Source organism: Uloborus diversus, unplaced genomic scaffold (assembly GCF_026930045.1).
Source record: "Uloborus diversus isolate 005 unplaced genomic scaffold, Udiv.v.3.1 scaffold_17, whole genome shotgun sequence".
Classification (NCBI taxonomy): Eukaryota; Metazoa; Arthropoda; class Arachnida; order Araneae; family Uloboridae; genus Uloborus; species Uloborus diversus.
In genome coordinates this window covers 1,492,851-1,506,354 of record NW_026558318.1, presented here as the reverse complement: position 1 = coordinate 1,506,354, position 13,504 = coordinate 1,492,851, and the positions used below count along the sequence as shown (strand labels likewise).

Genomic DNA, 13,504 nt, shown 5'->3' with positions numbered 1-13,504 from the left:
CAAATAGCATTTTTTTTAAACAACAGTAAATTTGTAAAACAGGGAATAATAGCATCTGTAAAGATAAATAATTCATACTCCCATAATAATTTTGAATGTAAAACCTCCCAAAATATTCATAGGAAAAATTCAAAAAGTAGGCTTAAAGTTCTAAAAATATTACTCTGACTGGTTCAATCAGTCCCACCTTGATTCAGTGCCAAAACTTGAAAAAGTCCCAGTAAAAACACTTAAAGTTTCCACACTTAAGGGGTTACAGTACCTCAAAAATGACCAAACGATCAAAAAAGTTTTCATTGCTTATTTCAAAACTAAACACTATGCCAAACACAGGGGAAAAGTTTCATTGCTTTAGTTCAAATATTTAAAAAGTTATGAATGGTTTTAGTTGATGCTCGCTATGTGTTCTTATGCAAAAAGAAAACTTTAAATTGATTTTTCTCGATGATCGTTTTTTTATGTTTTTGTGTCATAAGAATCCCTAAGGATTTTTTTCTATTAAAGCTACAGCTTTAAAGTACTACTTTTTACAATTAAGATAATATATTTAACAAAACTGTGCATTGGATAAGCATTTTATAAATTACTCAAATGTTTAGAGCATGTTATACCTTTAAAAACCAAATTTTTTTGAAAAAAATTAAGATTTTTTCCATAATTGATCACAGAAAATTTTCTAGTTAGCACAAATGCAAATGAATGCACAGATTTTTAGAAATGATGATTGTGATCGTTTAGCAAAAAGATTTTTTTGTATAAGTTTAAAAACAAAAAAGCCTTCGGAATTTTAAAAAATTGAAATTTTTCTAAATGTTTTAAATTTTTTAAAAAGTAAGTAATATTTTAAAAAATTTTAAAAAAATTATTGATTACAAAGTAAGTAAGCATGTTATGGTTTCAACAAAAAATAGAATTTACTTAAATTTAAAAAAATTGCTTGAAAGGTACTGTGTGACACCTTAAAAGCTGGCACATACGAGAAACATGAAGGTAATATCCGCCCGTCAGAAACACGGGAAAGTTGACACAGTCCATACCATTCTTGGACAACAATCATGCTTTTTTCTCAGTAGACTCACCACTTTTAGACACCAGCAGAGCCTGATTACTGCAGGGGCATGTGGGGCACAGGCCCCTCCTCTTAGATTTCATGGGGGCCCGAAATCCCCTTAATTTATCATGCTAGTTAAAAATAATGATTTCACTCAGAATCCAGAGTATAATGATATCATTGATATTTTTGCAAATGCCATGACAAGGAAAATCTCTTATTTGTTCGTAAAAATTCCCCTTAAAAATTTGATATCTTTGCAAATTCCAAAACAATTCCGTATTTACTATTAAAAGTTATATCACAGATAAGTTTGATATTTGCGGTTTACTGCAACGGGCAAAGTTTAACCACATCTTATATAATTATCGAATACTATATCTCTCCTACTTTTTACATACTATATTGTGATATGAGGTACCACCAAATTTAGCATGGTTGTATTAATACTCAAGTATGAAAATATTCTATAGTTTCGTTTTATAGAATAAGCCGGAATGGAGGAGACACAAAATGAATTTCATGGCCAGTGTCTTCAAAAATCGTGGGGGCCCTAAAATAGAAATGTGCGCTATGTCAAATATCAGAATGATCGGGTTCATGGAAGAAATCATCCCACCAGAAATCCAGTCCGGCGAAACTTCAGAATCCGTTTCCGAAAATTTGTTCTTTGGTGGATACCTCCTGTCAAACTACGGTTATATCCTGTTTGCCTAGTGCAAACTTTCGTCGATCCTGTTAGCCCCAACTTCAACAAAATCAACTTTACTTTAAAACTTTTATACAGTAGGCGCCGCTTAATGTGATCACTTTGGGACAAATACAATTTGATAACAATAACCGACTGATAACAATAACCGAAAAGAATCCAGGAGACACAAAATAATGATTTTTTTCCAATTAAGGTGCCTTTATTTTGGCAACCTCAAATAAAAACACAATGACTCAACTGAACGCAGTTTTAAATTATAAATTATTAAATTAAGAGAATGGAAATATGTGAATTATAAAAAGTTAAAGCTAAATTATGCAATGTTTAATCACATAGTAATAGGTGACAGTAAAATATGACCGTTTTCCCTGACATTCGTAAACCAGTTTCAAAGCACATTCAGCTTTTCTATCTTTTCCAGCATGGTTTTGCTTGTTGTTTAAATTTTAATTTGACTTCGCTTTGTTTTCAATCTCGACACAATTCTTTAATAGTTTACAAAGCAATGATAACAATGGAGGTCCTACATCAATGCCATGTCCAGCGACTGAATCTTTTTAGTTGCAAAAGGAAGTTTTCTTAGGGGGAGTCTGTGGTCACTGGGGGGCGAACTTTCCGTAGCTTCATTCCTAGAAAAATTTTGAACTACTATTGAAAACCACAAAATGCTACACAGAAAGTGAGTCTCATCAGGGTTTGCCATGTATTTCTGTTAATTGGGGAACAAAAACAGGGAAACAATTGAATGTTTATGAAAAAATGATAGCAATAAACGAAGACGCTGATTTCAATATCCGACTTTTTTAACGTGTGTTAACATACAAGTGTTCCGGGACTTCGAGATTCTGATAACATTAAGCGAATGATATCATAAACCGTGATCACATTAAGCGGCACCTACTGTAACTATAAACCTTCACACACACTCATAGTAACTTTTAGAACACACCTGCTCGTTTAGCTGGGCAAAACAATTTTTTTTCACATATGTTATAGCTGCAACTGGGTCCTCAGTGTGGAAACATTAAACCAGACTAATCAGCTCCCAGAGGCAATCTCAGCACCAAAACAACCATCAAACTTCAGCCACGGTACCAGTAAAAGCCGAGAAATAAGAGAGTGATTGATTGATTGGCTCTCCTTTTTATACATTTCCGTTCCCACTACGCAATGGCGGGACACAGTTCAACACATGCATAAATAAATTTACCTAAACAACTCAACATGTTAAACTGTAAAACTTTAGAATCGTTTTCAATATACATCCAGCTAATAGATACTCCACTCTTTTGTCCATTACATCACAACATCACGGTAGGTAAACAACACAATGAATCACAGTTGGAATTTTAACTTGGGGGGAGCAATTTGCATACTGTCCAACTCTACTGTTTTTAATAGGAGACTCCCGTTTTTTGCTTTCATCTCCCAATTTTGTCGTTTTTTACGATTTTCTCCCGTTTTTGCACTTTTTTTCAGTCAATCATCAAAAAGTTTCACTTTCTTGTCAATAGATGGCGCCCTTTTCTTGTCTATCAATGTCAGGGAATAAGAATTTTTCCAATTAATAACTCATTTTGTTAAAATAATTTTTTTGAAAGCTTACCACTTTGCATGTTCAACGAAACACGTGCTTTGCCGAAAATTGCAGCAGATTTCAATCCTTTTGCATCTTGGAAATATTTCAATTATTTTGGAAGTTTGAAGTTATTTTAACATGAGCTACCCTATACCTACTTAATTTACATTTTATTTTAATTATATATTGATTTTTTTTTTTTTTTTGGATTTTAGTAATTAAATTTATGTAGCTACTTTTTTTGGTAGAGATTGGGGAATGTACGAAACTTTGAGCAAATTCACTCCTTGTTTTTTGGTTTTTTTCTTGCTGCTACCAATTAGCTTACATCTGTGAAATATCCCCATTACACTTTAAATTTAGTATTCATGTTATTTAAAAGCATACTTTAATAATTCTGTTGCGAAGATATGTCGCCTATATATCTCTAGTGGAATCTCCTGTTTTTCTTTCTTTGAAGGTTGGCAAGTATGAATTTGCACTCTGGTTAGCCAATGGAATAATTTTCAAAGTTTGAAAGGAAAAAAGTAAGTTGTAATACGTTTAAAACCTTCTAGAGTTTTAGGAATTATTTTCAAGAACCAAAAATTAAAGTTTTTGCCAACACCTGATAGAGTGCGAGACCGCAAGAATCGTGCAATTTTAATAGAAATCTCATGCAAGAAATGTTTTGAAGCGGGATTTTCTCGCGATTTTGTCATGCATATTAAATTGAATCACTAATGGCAAGTAAAAAGGAGGGGAAAAAAAGCAACCTTCTGTAAACAACTCGGAAAAAGGTTTCAAAACCCCAATTTTGCCGAAATCGAACTATCTTCTTTATATTGTATTTTTCCTCGTTGATTCTCTTAACCGCACTCTGACTTATCCTACTGTTATGTCCACCGATCTATCAACAGTCGTTCAAATTGAATAATTAGTACACTAAAAGCAAGATCATTCAAAAAGAAATGCTATTGAAAATTTTGGTAAGTTGAGTGCCAGAAAATCTGCTCATTTGAACAAAACAACTTAACAAAAATCGGAAGTGCAAAAAAACACCATTGTCATACAAAATTACAAAAACCAGTGATGTGAGGCCTGCCCAAGCATAGCTTGCACACTCCAAAAATTATTTTCATTTCTCATTTTTATGCTCATCAAAGACAGGAAGTATAAATTGTTTTATTTTCCTATTTTTACTTTCACTGAAAATAAATTTAGCCGACATTTATTAGTTGCTCAAACGGTGATTTCTCCAGAGTATGTATGTTCAAGCCAAGGAAGCAAAAAACCCAGGACATAAAACTGGTCAGTAAAAGTTACATGCTCTATACTAAAAAACAGGTTAGTTTATTTAACTCACTTATTTTTGTCTTCACTACTTCAAGTCTAAGACAAAAAAAAAATGGTTTTAATGGCTTACTAATCTAATCCTTTTCAATATTAAGTTTGCAAAAAACAATCAACTGTTAAAATAAACACACGCACACACACAGGGTTGGCCAAAGCCCGGGTTTTTTTAAAAAAGCCCATGGACCCAGGGTTTTTTGGGTTTTTTAAAATAAAACCCAAAAAAAACCAACTAAAGCTGGGTTTTTTTAAAGAAATGTGGGTTTTTTTGTCTTTTTTTAGGGAAAATGTGGGGTACTTGTAGCATATATTGTAGCATAAATATATAAAAAAAAGCGCAAAAATTGTCTTGGAGTAAAAAAAGCTGGAAAACTAGTTAAAATTCAGCGTTTTTTGAAGAAAAGTATAAAAGATGACAAAACCCAAGAATGGTGAAGTTTCAGATTGTTTAGTTTCCATGATTACCAACAGTTAAGGCAAAGTTACTTCTTGAGTGATAAAATCTATTTTTCGTTTTTAATTACTACATTTATTTATTTTTTTTTTTTTTTTGCATTTTACTTTATTTTATTTCATTTTGTTATGCAAAACTGCTGTAGAACCTCAAGTAGTTTAAATCCTTTTTTACTGAATTCCAGCTTAATCAAGACATTTCTTTGAATTTTATGTTGCCAGTTTTTCTATTTCTGTGTACAGAGTAACAAATATTAAACTTTTTCGTAAGATAATGAAAGTACTGTACATCTATTCTGTTTGCTGTCCGACCATTTGTAAAACCTGTTAATTTCTTAAAAAAATCTACCTTGTCTATTCAAGATTTGTGACGTGTTGGTTTGCAGAAAATAATTGACATGAAAGCCTTTTAGCTAGAGTAGTTTCCTCTGTACAATCTACAAATATTGAGAAAATCAGACGTGACAGGACTTAATCAAGATAATTTGAGTTATTTATGGAGACCAGTTAAAGAAAAAAGTTAAATATATTTATTTAAAATTTTTGAAGTATTTTTTAATGCCGTTAAGAGTTAAGAAATACTATTAAAGTTCAAAATTCATTTTTATATCCATTGTCTGTTGTGAAGACCAAATAAAAAAGTTTAAATTGTGAAAGTATTTACATTAATTAGTTTTTTTAAAAACTTCTCAGAAAATTTAAAAAAACCCAAAAGTGGGCTAAATAATGGGGTTTTTTAAATGGGTTTTTTCAAAAAAGGTCCAAACCGATTGGGTCTAATCCGGCCAACCCTGCGACACACATGGTAAAAAGTTTTTGCTTCTGTTGAAGCTTCTACAGCTAAAAGTGTATGCTGGGAAGAAATGGTACTTTTATGCGATTCAAAAGCAAATTCGTTTCAGAAAATGAATCGGCTATTCTCGCTGCCATCAAGCGACATTTGTATAGGGTGGATGAAGATGACAAGGACCCCTCTTCCTGCTTTCTAAGTAAAAATTTAACTCATTAACATCTTTTATTTTGATAAATTTATACATGTCCCCTCTGACTTTCCTTGGCTCCAGACTAAACATTACGATGGTTCAAAAATACATGTAAAAACGAGCTGATGTGTGCATCACATGACTTCCTTTTACTCCAATTTAATGTCATTTTCTCATTATTGGCAGTTTTAATGTGATTCAATTGTTTACTCTCTAAATATCACACACAGTGGCCAAATGAAAGCAAAAAAAATCGCAAAATTTGTCGCCAAGTTGGCGACAAAACTTGGCGACCAAAAGACTGGCCATATATTGCCAAGTTATAACACCACTTGAGTTTACATCGAAATTAACAATGATTTCCCCCCAAAAAGGGGCAAAAGACCCCCTTAGAAACACCCAAATGCAACCAAAAAAGAAGGTGCACAACTAGACCCCACTAGGAGTCTATGTACCGAATTTCAACTTTCTAGGACGTTTCGTTCTTCAGTTATGCGACATACATACGCACATACATACAGACGTCACGAGAAAACTTGTTGTAATTAACTCTGGGATCGTCAAAATGGATATTTCGGGTGTCTGTACGTTCCTAGGCACATATCCACGTGTGGTAGGGTTGAAAAAAAACTCAACATTCATTTGGGAGTGAGCAAAGTGAAAATTAAGGCCAATTTTTGGGTGAAAATTTTTTCGCGAATACAATACTTCCTTTTTTGTGAAAGGAAGTAAAAAGTTTCCAGGATAACGCAGTACACCCCTCAATATTTTAACACTTGTGGATAGTAATATACTGGAAGAATTTTAGCTTCCTATTTCAACTAAAAGAGGCTGCTCAACCCCCTCCCTCAAAGTTCATAATTATAGGGGGGGGGGGATACATTTAACTGAAAAAACAATGCTACATATTATAATATACAGTAGAAATATGCATATATATTGCAATAAAATAATTATTTACCAAAAAAAGAAACAGCTGGGGAAATTTAATGTTTCTAAATTTGTGGCATTTTTTATGCTATGGCTAATGTTAAATGAAGGGTTCATTGAGCACCCTCTTAAAATTTAAAGAAGCTAAAACTTTTACAGCATAAGACTATTAATAAGTACAGTACAACCTCGATATCTCAAATCTCTCGGGACGGGAAAAAATTTCGAGATATCGAGTTTTCGAGTTATCAAGGTTTTTAAAAAATTACACTAGTAACTCTCACATTTATACACACGTATGCTATATGAATTTATATATGTACTATGTGACCGCTTCGAATTATGATCAATAAAGTAGTCTTCAATATTTCACTAGATTTGAAATTTCCTAATTGTTGAAAGTGCACAAGATGAGATTTTGAAATAAACAACAATTTCAACTTGATTTTTTCACCAAAAAATTTAAAAATTCCAATTTTATCTTTTACCAGTAACCTCACATTCAAAAAGTTCTCAGCAGCCATTTTGAAGGAGTTAAAAAAGCTGAATGATGATTTTCCGTTTTCGTTTAAAAACTGACGGACAAAAAATTGAACCCCTTTCCTCAAAGTGTTCAACAACATGTTCGAGAGAAATGCACAAAGATTCTAAACTCTGGGGAAAACACAGCACCTCCTTCATACCAACACTCCCCTATTATCTTGCCCCAATCCCCTATTCACAAAATTTCCAAGAAAAGGGATGAAAAACGCTAAGCAATTGTCTCTGGAACTGGTTTCACTACAAAAATTGTCAAACCAAAACGACAGTTGAAACTTGCTTCTGTGCAAAAATTTCGACATATCAAAGGTTTCGAAAAATAAATTTCGAGATAACTTTTGAAAATACATAGGGGCTTTTAAAGAAAATGCTGGGGAAATTTTCTTTCGGAGATATCAAGGGTTTTGAGATAAGTAGGTTCGAGATATCAAGGTTTGACTGCATTAAAAAAAAATAGGGGGTATCCTGGAATAGATGAAAAAAAAAAGTTTTTTTGAACCACCCTACTATACGTATTAAGCATTCTAACCCTGGAATCATTATCTAAATTAAAAAACTCATTTAGGAACCTTGTTGCTCTCCTTTGAACCTTTTCCAATGAATTGGTATATGAATACAAATACGACGACCAGCAAACAGGCTCCGGGCCCAGCTAGTCTGGTCCTAGTCAATTTACAATCCCCAGTGAAGATTAATGGCCCTCTTAAAACTATCTACTCCCTTGCTCATTACCACCTCTTCCGGTAAGCTGTTCCAAGGTTCCACTACCCTGCTAAAATAATAATTTTGCCTAATATCCATGTTAGCCTGAGATTTAAATAGCTTAAAACAATGACCCCTTGTCCTGTTTTCAGTGCTAAACTTTAGCCCCGTAACATCTTTCATTTTAATAAATTTAAACAGCTGAATCATGTCCCCTCGGTCTCTTCTTTGCTCAAGACTACATTTTTAGCATTCTAAGCCTGGAATCGTAGTCTAAATGAGAAAGTCCATTTATTAGCCTTGTAGCCCGCTTTTGAACCCTTTCCAATACATTAATATCTTTCTTAAGATAGGGAGACCAAAACTGAACAGCATACTCCTAATGAGGGCTTACCAAACTTCTAGATAAGGGCAGAAGAATTTCTTTAGATTTGTTTGAAATAAATCTATTGATAAACCCAAGCATCTTATTGGCTTTGTTACTAGCTATGCTGCACTCTGTTGACTCAACTTTAAATCCTGACTTATTAAGATCGGTAACTTTTTCTGCCTGACTAATGACTGAACCTTGCAAATAATAACCTGTACACTTATTTCCATGCCCTAAATGTAGCACTTGACATTTCCCAACATTAACAGCCATTCCCCATTTATCAGCCCACTCTGTAATATGATCTAGATCCTCTTGCAGCTGATTTGCTTGTTCTTCATTTTCTACAACCCCCATAACTTTGTCATAAAAATGTAATAAATTAGTTGCACAAGATTTACCTTTCCTGAAACCGTACTGAAAACTAGTCAATAGATTATTAGTCTCTAAAAAATTTAGTATCTTAATTTTCATCAATGTTTCAAAAAGTTTGCAAACCACCGAAGTTAGACTCACAGGTCTATAATTTCCCGCACTCCCTTTAGACCCTTTCTTAAAGAGCCGTGTAATGTTAGCCAGCTTCCAATCCTCTGGCACTGTCCCCGAGTTATAAGAAGCATTGAAAATATTTAGAATTGCGTCTGCTAATTCCTCTGCACATTCAACTAAAATTTTTGGATAAATATTATTTGGTCCCGAAGCCTTAGTCTCTGTAATTTTTTTTCAAATGAAGTAAAACGTCATCCCTGAAAAATACAAAGTCCTCAGCTGTACTATAGCTTGTGTCTTGCTGGTGTCAACTGTTGAGATACAGTTATCGTTAAAAACACTCGAAAAAAAGTTATGAACATTAGCAATATCACTATCGTCCTGAATTAAAATTCCGCTGATCAACCAGTGGCCCAATATGACTATTTCGAACTTTCCCCGAATTAGCGTACGCAAAAAACCTCTTAAAGTTCCTGTCTATGTTATCTGCCAGTCTTTGCTCCAATTCTCTTTTCAGAATCCATACCAAATACTTAAATTTATGCCTTGCCTTACAATATTGGAGCCTAAGATTTCTTAAGATAAAATGAGGTCTTACCAAACTTCTGTACAAAGGTGAAAGAAATTCTTTAGAATTTTGTGAAATATACCTATTGATTAAATCCAACATTCTGTTGGCGTTATTACTTGCACTGTTTACTGAACTCCAAATCATGACGAATTAAAACACCCAGATCTATAACTGTTTCTTCTTTGCTTAAGATAGATCCCTGTAAGTAATAGCTTGCATCATCTGCAAAAATATCAATGAAGAAGCCCTTCACTAATATCATTAATCAAAATAATAAACAACAGTAACCCCAAAGCTGAACCTTGTGGAACCCCACTGAAAACATCAGCCCATTGAAAAAAATTTCCCCTAACAACTATACTCTTTACATGAAATACACTGCCGGCTCAGTCATTTCCAGCCGAGGACTGCAGTTTGAAACTGCAGTCCTCGGCTGGAAATGACTGAACCGGCGGTGTATTTCATGTATTTCTGCTTTATCCCAGGCTAATGGGCGGTAATTTACTGAATATACCATGGCTTGCCTTCAATCTTAGAGTTGAACCGAACCATTGCTTCGGTCACTCGTCTGGTCTGTGCTAATTCTATATTAGCTACCAGTTTGTTCGGCACTCTTGGCTTCCTTAAGAGGTTTTCCATCTCCAGCTCAGTCACTTTCCTATGCCGGGCTGATGAGTGCTAATAAGCACGAAACTGCAGTCCTCGGCTGGAAATGACTGAGCCGGCAGTGTATTTCATGTATTTCTGCTTTAGCCCAGGCTAATGGGCGGTAATTTACTGAATATTTACTGAATAATTTACTGAATTTATTGAATATAACTATACTCTTTGTTTTCCCCCAGTAAGCCAAGTTTTAGCCCTATTTATAGTTTTCCCTCCTATTCCAATTCAAGTTTTATTAGCAGAGTAACATGTGGTACTTTATTGAAAGCTTTTTGAAAGTAATTGTAAATAACATCTACATAATTTTTGTTATCTTAAGCCTTGCTAACTTTGTCATAGACGTGTAATAAATTAGTTACATTGGATCTCCCCTTCCTAGAATCATACTGTAAACCAGACAGTAGACAAAAACTTTCCAGAAAATTTATTATCTTTACTCTTACAGTTTCAAAAATTTTACAAACTGCAAAAATTTGTCTCCCAGGTCTATAGTTACCTGCCTTGCCTTTTGACCCTCCCTCAGATTAGAGTGATGTGATGGTTACCAGCTTCAAGTCTTTTGGCACTATCTCAGAGTCATACAAAGCATTGAAAATATTAAAGTTAACATCTACTAATATTTCGGTTAAAAGAACATCAAAGATATGTCAGAAAACAACAGTTGAATAAATCCAGTATTGCTCAACACTGTTGGGAATCGAATCAACGATCTTACTGCAATTCCCTATTTTTCTTCTGTGTGGACTCCTTTGTTAAAATTGGTTTAGTTTCTCTATTATTTTTATGTATACGTCGTACATTTCTTACTTTTATTTTTTTAGTTTTTTGCTTTCTTATTTCGTTTTGTGATTAACTAATTCCAATATGTTTATCCTTCACTTTGTTTTTTCCTGCATTTCTCCATTTGATATATTGCTTCCATACATAGTTTTTCCCGCTGGTAAATGTATTGCTAATTTATGCAGAGTGGTTTCATTTTTGGACTTTTTGCATTGTTTATGAGTTTTCTTGGAAAGTTTATTACTTAACGGTTTTTTTCCTGATGGAATTATATAATAAATTTTGCCTCCAGGTGTCATTTTATCCTTTTTGTTTTGTTTAATTTCTATTTTTTGATATTTATACTATCTCTTGTTCCACAATGTTGCTTTTCTCGGATGACTTTTCATCCAGAAGCTCACATTTCTTAGCATTGAAAAAGGTGTTCCTTGTAACACCGAAACACGTGTCTGCAATAATTTTGCAATTTTTGTGCTTCACAACGTTGGATTACTAACTGTTCTAATCTACTAATTCGTTTGCAAACTCAACTTAACTGTATTCTTCATTTCTTGATGAGTTAATGAGTAGTTTTGAGAGAAATTTGTGTGTTGTGTTTAATTCAGTTGTTTTTTCTTTTTTGCTCACTCAAACAACAAAAGCACCTTAGTTAAAATCCAAGAGTTTGATAGATAAAAGAATTTTACATTTACCCGTTTTTTTTTTTTTTTTTCTGTTAAATGAAAACTAAGCATTACAGTTGAGCAAAAAATTTTCCTACAAACTAGCTTTGATTTTTTTTCAGTTATAATTGGTCTCCTTATCTTAAGAAAGATATTAATGTATTGGAAAGGGTTCAAAGGCGGGCTACAAGGCTAATAAATGGACTTGCCCACTTAGATTATGATTCCAGGCTTAAAAGGCTAAAAATGTACAGTCTTGAGCAAAGAAGAGACCGAGGGGACATGATTCAGTTGTTTAAATTTATTAAAATGAAAGATGTTACGGGGCTGAAGTTTAGCACTGAAAACAGGACAAGGGGTCGTTGTTTTAAACTATTTAAATTTCAGGCTAACATGGATATTAGGAAAAATTATTATTTTAGCAGGGTAGTGGAACCTCGGAACAGCTTACCGGAAGAGGTGGTAATGAGCAAGGGAGTAGATAGTTTTAAGAGGGCCATTGATCTTCACTGGGGATTGTAAATGGACTAGGACCAGTCTAGCTGGGCCCAGAGCCTGTTGCTGGTCGTCACTTTTGTATTTGTTGTATTTGTAATTTTTAGGAAGATTGACACTCTACTACCCACTGTGACTCTGATGTAACATCAAATTTCATCATTATATTTCACTGTAGGAACATTATTCCTTAGTGTGAATTCAGTCATACAATATGGCTGCATTTAGGTTGTTGGTACTTCCACAAGTTCCAAAGTCAGAGTCAAACCTGTTGTGAAAATATAAAAAGTTTAAAAATGAAGATCCACGTTATACGTGTTAAATATATTATTCTTCAACATTCTATGCATCTATTTCCCTTTACTGGGTTCCTGGTCACTGTGACATTGTGGGCAATGAATTGGCAGATCAATTAGCTAAGCAGGGCTCCAATGTACCATTTGTGGGACCCGAGCCTGCTCTCTGTCTGCCCTACAATGCAGTAAGGACAGTGCCGGATTTAGGGGAGGGCAGGCGGGGTTACTGCCCCAGGGCCTCCACAACAAAGGGGCCCCCACAATAAAATTTTAACAAAATATCCAAACTTTCACGGGTCAGCGAATTTTACATTTTTTCTCCCAGACATTTTTTTTTGGTATTTCTACAAAGAATGCTTGCACAAAAATAATATTATCGATATATCAGAAAGCCCTGATTGCAAGTATCCATTTACTATCAATTTTTCATTTGATAGAGCATTTCAGTGGCAATATATATATTTTTTATTATTATTCATTTAATTTGTACCTATGAGTTAAAGAGAAATGAAGTAAGTAAAAACACATCCGAAAAATGGTTAACTTTGCAGGTCATCCTTACAACTTCTCGCTTCTTGAGCTCAAAAATTGAAAATTATTTGACGAAATGACTTGAATGGAAATTTTTTCAATCGAAAATATCGTATATATATATATACAAGTATTTGGATATATATCCAAGTATTGGATATTTTCGAAAATATGATGATCTTTTCGAATCCTGATTAGGGGCCTCCACTCCTTCGTTGCCCCAGGGCATCCATACTTCCAAATCCGGCCCTGAGTAAGGATTACTGCAAAGAACCCTCTTATGGGCAAGGGCGCCCATATGCAAAATTTTAAGGGGGAGCTCAGATATTTTCCCCATTCTTTAGCAGGATATTTTGCCCATAGAA

General features: G+C 33.9%; 1 protein-coding gene across 2 annotated transcripts in view; it reads left to right on the top strand.

Annotated features, from left to right (window-relative positions):
* Positions 1-13,504, top strand: part of LOC129233105 (protein Mpv17-like) — a gene marked incomplete at its 3' end in the record, with an annotated part of 84,618 nt that overhangs the window by 32,706 nt on the left and 38,408 nt on the right.